The sequence below is a fragment of the Nerophis ophidion genome, linkage group LG11, assembly GCF_033978795.1.
Source record: "Nerophis ophidion isolate RoL-2023_Sa linkage group LG11, RoL_Noph_v1.0, whole genome shotgun sequence".
NCBI classification, from domain to species: Eukaryota; Metazoa; Chordata; class Actinopteri; order Syngnathiformes; family Syngnathidae; genus Nerophis; species Nerophis ophidion.
In genome coordinates, this window is record NC_084621.1 from 61,068,286 (window position 1) to 61,080,605 (window position 12,320).

Here is a 12,320-nt window from a genome sequence, read left to right on the forward strand (position 1 = left end):
ATGTCTCCTTACACCTGCGGAATGATTAATTTTGAGATACACTTCATACGCACCGGACTAGACGTCGATCAGGTGACACCAACCTTTGAAAAATTGCTGAGTAATACTTCAAATAATCTTCATTTTAAAGTGTTCCATGAGTTTGCCAAGTATAAAAATGAGCCAAAATGTTTTAATGACAAAAACTGCTGTTCTAAATGTGTCCACTAGATGTAAAAATAGCAAATATTTGTATCTTTGTAGATGATGCTACATATGTCAAAACTAAATAAACCTCATGATGTTAGTACATCAGTCGAGGAAAATGATCAAACTACATAAATGTAATAGTGTGATGTTGTTGCACTATATTATGAACGAGACAGAGTGTTATGTTTTATTTTGAAGTATTGGTTTTATTTTGAAGAACCGGATGTCCAGTGCAGGAAGTGACTCTGCGGTTTTTTCGGATAATTACTTCCTCTTCTATCGGACTTTTGCTGATGAGGTAATAGTTCTTCATTGCTATGTGTTCCTTGTGTAAATATTATTTCCAAACTTTCTTAATACTTTAAAAGTTAAAACATTAATGTTGTAGGCATAAGCGATGTGTTGTTTTAAGTATTTTTGTATGCCCAATTTTGTTAAGTAAGGATTAGAGCGTCGAATGTTTGAAATGTTTGGTCATATTAACACATGGTATTTACGCAGGTATCACTCCGCCAGAAAAGTAGAGACCTGTTCATGTGTTTCGTGTTTCCAAAACAGGTATGTGTGTATTTGTGTATTATTATTATTTTATTTGTGATTAAACGGTTTTGTTATGTAATTTAAATTATTATTTTTGTATGAATGAATGATGTTTATTTCCTTTTCTATCGGACTTTTGCTGATGAGGTATCACTCCGCCAGAAAAGTAGAGACCTATGTATGTGTTTCATGTTTCCAACAAAGGTGGCCAATAAATGATGAAACGACGGAATGCTGGAGTGTCTCTTACTTAAAAAAAAACTACACAACGCATAATAAGACTCACTACATAAATAACATCCTGTAATTTGATTTTGAGATTATGTTTTCATCTTGACAGATTTAAAATGAACATCAATGAGTTGACTGATGAACATTAACACATAATTTGTTCAGAAAGTATAAGTAATGTTATCAACCACAAACTGTAAGTGTAAAAAAACAACAACAACATAATATTTTCAGAATGTACTTGTTCTATTTTTAAAGCGAGAAAACAATCCAAAGTTGTCTCTATTTTTTTTAACATATATATTTTCTGAATAAATTATGTAATAATGTTCATCAGTTGTGTTGATTTTCAATCCATCAAGATAAAACAATTGTAAAAAATCATATAAAATTCAAATTACAGTATGTATTTTATGTATTTATGTACCTACTCAATGGCCTAGTGGTAAGTGTCGTAAGTTCAAACCCCTGTCGAGTCATACCAAAGATTATGAAAAGGGGACCCATCCATCCATCCATCATCTTCCGCTTATCCGAGGTCGGGTCGCGGGGGCAGCAGCCTAAGCAGGGAAGCCCAGACTTCACTATCTCCAGCCACTTCGTCTAGCTCTTCCCGGGGGATCCCGAGGCGTTCCCAGGCCAGCTGGGAGACATAGTCTTCCCAACGTGTCCTGGGTCTTCCCCGTGGCCTCCTACCAGCTGGACGTGCCCTAAACACCTCCCTAGGGAGGCGTTCGGTTGGCATCCTGACCAGATGCCCGAACCACCTCATCTGGCTCCTCTCGATGTGGAGGAGCAGCGGCTTTACGTTGAGCTCCCCCCGGATGGCAGAGCTTCTCACCCTATCTCTAAGGGAGAGCCCCGCCACCCGGCGGAGGAAACTCATTTCGGCCGCTTGTACCCGTGATCTTATCCTTTCGGTCATGACCCAAAGCTCATGACCATAGGTGAGGATGGGAACGTAGATCGACCGGTAAATTGAGAGCTTTGCCTTCCGGCTCAGCTCCTTCTTCACCACAACGGATCGATACAATGTCCAAGATAAAACAATTGTAAAAAATTATATAAAATTCAAATTACAGTATGTATTTTATGTATTTATGTACCTACTCAATGGCCTAGTGGTTAGTGTCGTAAGTTCAAACCCCTGTCGAGTCATACCAACGATTATAAAAAGGGGACCCATTAGTGTTAATTTTCAATCTATCAAGATATGAAAATGATATCAAAATTAAATTACAGTATTTTATTTATGTAGTTTGATCATTTTCCTCGACTGATGTACTAACATCATGTGGTTTATTTTGTACATATGCTATGCCCCTACTTCTCCTGCCAAAGCCTACGGTCTTCAGGCCAGGGTGTTATGATCCGATGTCCGGATCATACCCATATTCTTGTTTTTCTTCCATTGTGGTATCACTCTGTTGTTTGACGTCCTTTTTTCCTGTTTGCTTTCTCACCATGGTTTATTAGTTCCACCTGCTACTCTTGGTTCCCGCACACCTGTTAATATTGATTGCTACCTTATTTAACCTCGCCCCTTTTTGTTGTTCTGCCAGGGTTCCTAAGTAGCCTTCGTGCAACTGTGATGACTGTGTGGCATAACGATGCCGGATTTGTTCCTCCATGGATGCGTCGGGCAAGAATACAGCAAAAGGTAAGCAATGAAGGATTTATTAATGTAATATAACAAGCTAGAAACAAAACACTGGTGCTAAACAGAAAAGGTAAACACAAAGCGCTAGCATGGATGCTAGGAAAACAAACGGAAACACAAACACTAGGCACGAGAAGGGAAAATAAAACATTTAGGATCAAAGCTAGGAATAAAAAAAGGCATAGCGTGTAAGCTAGCGAGAATATAAATATAAATCAGTCCTCATTGTAGCACGAAGGCAAATTAGGAACCCAGGCAGAACAACGAAAAGGGGCGAACTTAAATAAGGTAGCAATCAATAGTAACAGGTGTGCAGGTTCCGAGAGTAGCAGGTGGAACTAATAAACAACCATGGTGACAAAGCAAACAGGAAATAAGGACATCAAACAACAGAGTGATACCAAAATGGAACAAAAACAAGAATATGGGTATGATCCTGACATCGGATCATAACACAGGGTCTTCTAAAGATCCCAAAAACTTGTTTTAAAACCCGTGGAGACCTGGCATTCCGGGCTATAGCTCCCAGACTCTGGAAAAAATTGCACCAGTCCCTCTGTGATATTGACTGTGTTGAAACTCAAGAAACATTTCAAAACTTCTCTTTTTAGTAAAGCTTTTAGTTAATGCACCTTTTTCATTTTGAATCCGTTTTGTATCCTATTTATGACGTTGCCCCTGTTTTAATTGAATTGTTGTTTTACTTCACCTATGTTTTGTACAGCGCTTTGTTTTTATCTGTGAAAAGCGCTTTTATAAATAAAATGTACTGACTTACTTACATAGCATCGTCTACAACAGACCTGGGCAAATTAAGGCAGGGGGGCCACATGCGCCCCGTTAAGCTTTTCAATCTGGCCCGCCGGACCTCCCCCAAATTTTTTTTAGATCTGTAAGATGGAAACTGTAGCTGCCATTATGATGTGTAGTGACGTTTTCAAATCACCGTAAGTCTTGAACAATACAAAGTATTTCAATGGTCGGAATCTGCGCTTTTGCATTATATACTAGTTACTATGGTAATCGAATTAGTTATTATTGTAATGTAATTAGTTACTATGGTAATCTAAGTCACAGCAGATCAGACGAGGCACCAAGCAGTGTGGGTAGGGAGCGTTTCCACAGTGTTTCCAGAGCGGCCAGCCTGAAATGCGGGTGTCATGGACAGACGCGGAAGGAGATTTTTACAACACAGTTCTAAAGCTTAGTGATATATCAGATATATCAGATCATAGGTGGTTTATTTTGACCCTTCGTGTTCTCATTTTGCTGTATTTGTTGCATTGTTGTTGCGTTTTGCTGGATTGTAAAATATGTCGATGGAGAGGAGGGGTTCATATGCTGTCAATATTCAGTGTTTTATTGTTCAAAGTTAATATCGTAAATCCCACATTCTTTATTTTCATGTACATTCTGGGTGTCTCATTCAATAAAAAAAAGTAAAATTCCATTTCGTTTTTTAAGGCGGTCTGTTGGAATGTTTTTAGTTTTCAATCAGACTTTATTGTGAGGTTTTGTATTAGTATTCCTAAAAATCGAGTCAAAATAAGTGCCCTGGCCTGGTCTACAAAGATACAATTAATTGCTATTGCGACATCTAGTGGACACATTCAGAACAGCTGTTTCTGGCATTCAAAAATTTCAAGTTAATTTTTGTACTTAGTAAACTCATCCCGCAGGCCAAATAAAACCTGTTCGCGGGCCTGATCCGGCCCTAGGGCCATACGTTTGCAACACCTGATCTACAACATTTCAGAGTATGCATTTGTCCATAACCTTGCAAACTAACAAAGTCTATTTCAAAAAGTTTTCAAGTCGGTTCGGGAGCCTTGGTTCCATCCCCCTTCTTCTTATTTATTATTTGACCCAGTAAAACATCATAAATCCTTTGTATGGGACATAGGCTGACGAGTCCGTGAGAGATTTATATACTTTGCCTTGTTTCAAATCCAATATCTCAACTTTGTGAGCAATCCTTAAAAATGTTTTGGCTGTGAATATGGTGAAGAGGCTCTCCTCAGGGGTAAGGACACACTTACACGCACACACACTGAGTGACCAGAGCAACAACAGGAATGTAGCAAGTTGCACCACATCCCAGCTGGATCGACAGTGAGAGCTGGCGGTGTCCTCCTCCACCGGAGAGGATGAAAGGACATCAACTCATTTAGGGAGCAGAAGGAACGCCTGGAATTAAGAGAAGGGGAAGCTCTCCAACAGGGGCTTGCCTGAGAAATGACCTCGGTTCACTGCAAACATAAAGACGGTGGAAAAAGAGTAGAGCGAGGACTTCAAAAACAGTCCCGACGCTGCACCTGCGATCACTTATGGTCTGCAAAATTAAAGAGTTGCTGACAAAACCCCGGCCTGTAATACTTCATAATTATAAAAGGAACATGGAGGGAACAGATTCAGACTCGAATGGAGTGTGTGCGCGTGTTTGTGTGTTTTTATGGCGTATTTAGCCATCCTACCTGAGGCTGCTGAACACTGACAAAGGGTTTATTTACGTTTGGCAAGTGTGAGCGCCCCTTCTTTGCCATGACTGGAAAAGGTGGACCGGGGCACAGCACAATTTCACATGACTCTTCAAAAACTGCGGCTCACATTTTTACTAAAAAATGCTCTTTGTAAAGCATATTCTACGTATTTTTGGTCTAAATTAAGGGTTAAATGAAGTTGACTTAATGTCTTATATGTGAACTTCTGGATATGCCTCCATTGGCCATGGACACCAGCTGCTGGGTCTCTGCCACACCAGAGTCCGTTTGGAGAGACTGTAGGAGATGCGGATGAAGAGACAGGGCTGCGGAGCTGGCGCCGAGAGCCGGGACAGACAAGCTTCACAGTGTCTTGGCTGAATGAGCAGGTATCGGACACCTCCGACTCCTTGGACGCATCCTCGCTCATCAATGCGGACTGGACACAGGCTGAGAATTTGTAGGTGGCTGAGGGTGGAGTCGGTTCTTTTGGTTGCTTTGTTGGGTCTGCTCCTGTCTCTGGCCATGTTCGTCCCACCCCAGCAGACGATGGCGTGGAACACCGCAGAGGCCACCGCAGTGTATTTGTTTTTAATTTTTTTATTTTTTACTTTTGGAGCTGTATGTAGAAATGGCTGGTTGCATCAGCTCCGTTCTTTAATGTCTTTAATGTTCTTTGTGTTCTTCGATGTTTGTTTGTTGTTTCTAGGGCTGTGAATCTTTGGGTGTCCCACGATTCGATTTAATATCGATTCTTGGGGTCACGATTCGATTATAAATCGATTTTTTTCGATTCAACGCAATTCTCGATTCAACAACGATATTTTTCCGATTCAAAACGGTTCTGTATTCATTCAATACATAGGATTTCAGCAGGATCTACCCCGGTCTGCTGACATGCTGGCAGAATTGTAGATTTAAGAAAAAAAAAAGCTTTTATAATTGTGAAGGACAATGTTTTATCAACTGTTTGCAATAATGTAAATTAGTTTTAACTATTAAACAAACCAAAAATATGACTTATTTTATCTTTGTGAAAACATTGGACACAGTGTTGTCAAGCTTATGAGATGTGATGCAAGTGTAAGCCACTGTGAGACTTGTTCTTTTTTTTTATTTTTATAAATGTCTAATGATGATGTCAATGAGGGATTTTTAATCACTGCTATGCTGAAATTATAACTGATATTGATACTGTTGTTGATAACATTCATTTTTGTTTCACTACTTTTGGTTTGTTCTGTGTCGTGTTTGTGTCCTTTCAATTGCTCTGTTTATTGCAGTTCTGAGTGTTACTGGGTCAGGTTTGGTTTTGGAATTGGACTGCATTGTTATGGTATTGCTGTGTATTGTTTTGTTGGATTGATTAAAAAAAAATAAAAAATGTATTTAAAAAAAAAAAGAGAATCGATTCTGAATCGCACAACATGAGAATCGCGATTTGTATTCTAATCGATTTTTTCCAACACCCCTAGTTGTTTCCCTCTTACACACATGCTTATGTGTGCTATGGCTATGAAGTGTTTTTTTTCCTTGGCATCAGTCTAGGCCCAGGCTTAAACTGAATATTTGTTTTCTTTCCTTCCCCAGCGTTTATTTGTTTCTCACCTTTTTTTGTAAGGGGCGCCGGAAGTTGGCACACCCGTCAGCAATCTCTAGCTTTTAACACTACGTGAGTTGTGATGTCCTCTGTTGCCCTGTGTGTTTTAAAATTTCGATTTCTATTTATTTTTTTAATTGGTTTCACCCTTAGAATCGTTTTAATCATATTTATTTTATATTTTTTTCTTATTTTTTTTTCCCAGTCATTGGTGGAGGTCAGGATAGTATTTGAATGTTGTTTTTAATATTGTTGTGCAGCACTTTGGAAACATTTTGTTGTTTAAATGTGCTATATAAATAAAGTGGATTGGATTGGATTGTTCTGTCTCCCTGTAATGTTTGTCTGATCTTGAATGTATTTGTGCTGAAAATGTTCATTTTCACCCGGGGATTACTAAAGTATTTCTGATTCTGATTATATGTATTAAGGCAGTGGTCCCCAACCTTTTTGTATCCGCGGACCGGTCAATGCTTAATAATTTGTCCCGCGGCCCGGGGAGCGGTGGCGGTTGGGGGATCCTTTTTTTTTTTCATGAAAAAGGGAGGTTTTTGTGGTTGGTGCACTAATTGTAAGTGTATATTGTGTTTTTATGTTGATTTAATAAAAAAACATATTTAAAAATAAATAAATAAAAAATTATTCTGCGGCCCGGTGGTTGGGAACCACTGTATTAAGGTACAGTATTTGTCATATTTTCTATTATTATGTTGTGGCAATCCATAAACATCATTATCAAGCAGGACCTCTGTTTCCGGGTTAAGGCTATCTATTTATCCATTCATCATTTTTCATGATGATGAGCACACAATGGCCACCTACGGGGAAAACAGCCCGATTTAGTGAGAATCACCACACTAAAATCACGATAAAATGTGATATATTATCTTTACAACCACCTTTTAGGGTTGGACAGACAGCTCTTATCTTAACAAGGGATTAACAGTGATAAATGTGCACACCCCTGCGATGATCATTACAACGATTTTTAAGAGCAACCATAAAAAAACTAAGTCGTTGCAAAGTCTAAGAAGTAAGGGAGAACGGGGGTTGGTTGTCACTCTTTCAGCAGTCATTCCTACAAAAAAAACAAGCTTAAAGGCCTATTGAAACCCACTACTACCGACCACGCAGTCTGATAGTTTATATATCAATGATGAAATATTAATATTGCGACACATGCCAATACGGCCGGTTTAGTTTACAAAATTACAATTTTACATTTCCCGCGGAGTTTCCTGTTGAAAACGTCACGTATGATGACGCGTGTTTGTGACGTTATTGGTTGGAGGGGACATAGTAGCCCAGCACCACTTACGGCTAAAAGTCGTCTCTTTTCATCGCATAATTACTCAGTATTTTGGACATCTGTGTTGCTGAATCTTTTGCAATTTGTTCAACTAATAACGGAGACGTCAAATAAGAATGTTGGTGGAAAGCGGTGGATTGCAGCTGCCTTTAGCACCGAAACACAGCTGGTGTTTCTTTGTTTGTTGTGAAGCTTTAACACAGAGCGGTTAAGCGAAAATGTTTCTCTACGTCAACCAGCAAGTTTTTGGATGGGAAAATTGTGATATTAAGTCGGCTATTACCGGAGACTTGAGTGGATTAAGCGACCTCATCCTGCAGCTCAAAAAGGCAGCTGTGATCTTGGCTCCTCGGCTTCTCTCAGAGACACCAGCGTTCACCGCAGCCATCCAACTTTCAGGTATGACTTTATAATCTCACTAAAACACTATTAACACAATAAGCAGATAAGGGATTATCCAGAATTATCCTAGTAAATGTGTCTAATTACATCTGAAACTCTCCCACTGGAGCCGTTGCCTTTTCATTATTTTTTTGTTTTTAGTGCTTCACTCTAACTTTCCTCATCCACAAATCTTTCATCCTCGCTCAAATTAATGGTGACATCGTTGCTTTCTCGTCCGAATTTCTCTTAACTGCTGGTGGCTAACATTATAAACAATGTGAGGAGCGCTCACACGGGTGACATCACGCGCACATCATCTGCTACTTCTGGTACAGGCAAGACTTTTTATTAGCGACCAAAAGTTGCGAACTTCATCGTCGATGTTCTCTACTAAATCCTATCAGCAAAAATATGGCAATATCGCGAAATGATTAAGTATGACACATAGAATGGACCTGCTATCCCCGTTTAAATAAGAATATTTATTTTCTAGTAGGCCTTGAAAGTGTCGACTTGTGTTGTCATTTTCCAACTGACACATTGACACATTGTGACAACCAACCCATCACAATAAAAGCATTCTTAAAAAGGAAAGTAAACACCTTACCTAATGCATCTTAACCCAAAAGCAAGACACATGAACAGGAAACACATCTTTGGTTCTTAACCTTTCAGACCTTGGGAACTTACTTTTCCACCACAGAATGGCCTGCGGTGTACTCAAATATTAACACAGAATTAGTCATCTTACTCTTGATTGTAACCATATTCAAAATTGATATCTAACCTATTTACAGTTTAACATGATAAACCTTGTCAAATGATATGAAACCATGTGTTAATCACAAAGATTTCTATTAAGGCTTAGGTCAGGCTGATTACAAAAATAAATACGAATCAATATACTGCAAAAGAAAGGACTCAGAAAAACTATGAAAAATACATTTACATACGAGTACGCAGTGCTGAAATTAAAAAAAAAAACTAATTTAATAATAAATGATAATAATGTATGTTTCCTAAATAAACTGTCAATAAAGTGCGGTTAAAAATACAGCTTAATCACTTTAGTCATATTTTTTGCACTGCACAAATGGTGGAAACATATATAACAACTGAGTACTGCTGTGGCCTGTACAGCTGGGAAACCGATCTTATTTTGGGAGTGCTCTATGGGGCATTCACAGCCCAACAATGGGCCCCGGGCAGTATGTGATACATACGATATGAATATATGAGAATACTTTGACAACCAAAGAGGATGTGACGAGCCACCCAAACTGGATGTGTTTGCTAGCATCAAGGCTCCAGTAACTAACATGAAACAACAAGGTTGGTCGCTAATACAAATTTAAAACTACAAACCTTGTTTCCATTTGAGTTGGGAAATTGTGTTAGATGTAAATATAAACGGAATACAATGATTTGCAAATACTTTTCAACCCATATTCAGTTGAATATGCTACAAAGACAACATATTTCATGTTCAAACTGATAAACATTTTTTTTGTGCAAATAATCATTAACTTTAGAATTTGATGCCAGCAACACGCGACAAAAAAGTTGGGAAAGGTGGCAATAAATACTGATAAAGTTGAGGAATGCTCATCAAACACCTATATGTTCCCACAGGTGTGCTGGCTAATTGGGAACAGTTGGGTGCCATGATTGGGTATAAAAGCAGCTTCATTGAAAGGCTAAGTAATTCACAAACAAGGATGGGGCGAGGTCACCACTTTGTAAGCAAATTGTCAAACAGTTTTAGAACAACATTTCTCAACGAGCTATTGCAGGAATTTAGGGATTTTACCATCTACGGTCCGTAAAATCATCAAAAAGTTCAGAGAACCTGGAGAAATCACTGCATGTAAGCGATGATATTACAGACTTTTGATCCCTCAGGCGGTACTGCATCAAAAACCGACATCAGTGTCTAAAGGATATCACCACATGGGCTCAGGAACACTTCATAAAACCACTGTCAGTAACTACAGTTGGTCGCTACATTTGTAAGTGCAAGTTAAAACTCTACTATGCAAAGCCAAACCTATTTATCAACAATATCCTAAAACGCCGCCGGTTTGGCTGGGCCCGAGCTCACCTAAGATGGACTGATGCAAAGTGGAAAGGTGTTCTGTGGTCTGACGAGTCCACATTTCAAATTATATTTGGAAACAGAGGATGTGGTGTCCTCCAGAACAAAGAGGAAAATAACCATTCGGATTGTTATAGGCGCAAAGTTCAAAAGCCAGCATCTGTGATGGTATGGGGGTGTATTAGTGCCCAAAGCATGGGTAACTTACACATCTGTGAAGGCACCATTAATGCTGAAAGGTCCATACAGGTTTTGGAGCAACATATGTTGTCATCCAAGCAAGGTTATCACGGATGCCCCTGCTTATTTCAGCAAGACAAGTGTTACAACAGCGTGGTTTCATAAAAAAAGAGTGCGGGTACTTTCCTGGCCTGCCTGCAGTTCAGGCCTGTCTCCCATGGAAAATGTGTGGTGCATTATGAAGCGTAAAAATACGACAGCAGAGACCCCGGACTGTTGAACGACTGAAGCTCTACATAAAACAAGAATACGAAAACAATTCCACTTTCAAATCTTCAACAATTAGTTTCCTCAGTTCCAAAATTTGTATTGAGTGTTGTTAAAAGAAAAGGTGATGTAACACAGTGGTGAACATGCCCTTTCCCAACTACTTTCGCACGTGTTGCAGCCATGAAATTCAAAGTTAATTATTATTTGCAAAAAAAAAAAATTAAGTTTATGAGTTTGAACATCAAATATCTTGTCTTCGTAGTGCATTCAACTGAATATGGGTTGAAAAGGATTTGCAAATCATTGTATTCTGTTTATATTTACATTTAACACAATTTCCCAACTCATTTGGAAATGGGGTTTGTATATCTTCTCCTTCATACTTTAAGGGTGAAAACTGTTTGTGGTCAAAAAAAAAAAAAAAAGACACTGTTAGTTGTTATGTACTGAGAAGGGAAGGAGGCGACAACCAAGGCAGAACTACGGTTTCACAAGGTTTATTTAAACCTTTGATGATTACGTGGCGTGTGTATGCTACTCTAAGTGAATGGGTGTAGACTATGTGTAATATTAATAATGTAGATGTTACCAGGGGTTGTTGTCAGTGAGTGTTGGTTGAATCCTTTATCGTCTCAAAAGGGGCAAGGCGAAGAGGCAGTTCGTGGACAGGCAAGAGGTCAAGGGCAGGAGCGAGGCAACGTGGTCTGGGTCCGAGCATAGAGATCGTGGATCGAGGAAGGCAGTCAGGAATCCGGAAGGATGTCGAGAGACAAGTCATGATCACGGAAGACAGGGGAGTCACTGTGGTAGAGACAAAGGACATGAACCAGGGAGACACAGAGAGAGAAAGAAAAACAAAGGTGAGAAAAGCACGGGGAAAGGGAATGCTAGACGTGATGCTTACTGGAAGGTTAGCGACGTTCTGGCAAAGGTTCCTCTGATCCGCTGGTCTTTATGTCGCTCGCCCCTCATCAAAACCAGGTGCGCTGATCAGTGATTGTCTGCAAGCTTGTTGCTGTGTGAGCTTGTTGCGCTCAGCCCGGGCAGGGGCGTGTCTGAGCGCGCCGCCAGCTGAGGTGCCAGCGGAGTTGCCAGCTGCTTCAGCTGCAGAGGAAACGTGGGTTCGACTCCGCGTAATGACATTAGTGGCCACATTCGTGGACAGCATCTTTTAGCTCTTTGTTCCAAAATTGTGAAATACTGCAGAACTGCAACGGGTTCGGGACTAACAGTGCTCGAATTATAAACATCCAAATGTAATTAGCAGCAAGATGGACAGCCGTCAACGTTGCTGCTGGCTCGCTGACTAGCGAGCTCGTTTCGGTTCTCCTGCTCGTCTCCTCCACCTGTGTTGCTCTTAGGCAAAGGGGAACAACAAATAC

General features: G+C 39.7%; 1 long non-coding RNA gene across 2 annotated transcripts in view; it reads left to right on the top strand.

The window, feature by feature from the left end:
• Positions 1-688: 688 nt before the first annotated feature.
• LOC133561455 (uncharacterized) overlaps positions 689-12,320 on the top strand; it is a 32,628-nt gene continuing 20,996 nt past the window's right edge. The window contains exons 1-3 of one of the 2 annotated variants that reach the window (XR_009808704.1): positions 689-747; positions 2,523-2,620; positions 5,359-7,001. This is a non-coding gene — a long non-coding RNA (uncharacterized LOC133561455). Of the gene's footprint in view, positions 748-2,522; positions 2,621-5,358; positions 7,002-12,320 lie in introns of those variants that run through there. The other variant, XR_009808703.1, reaches the window with a different exon arrangement.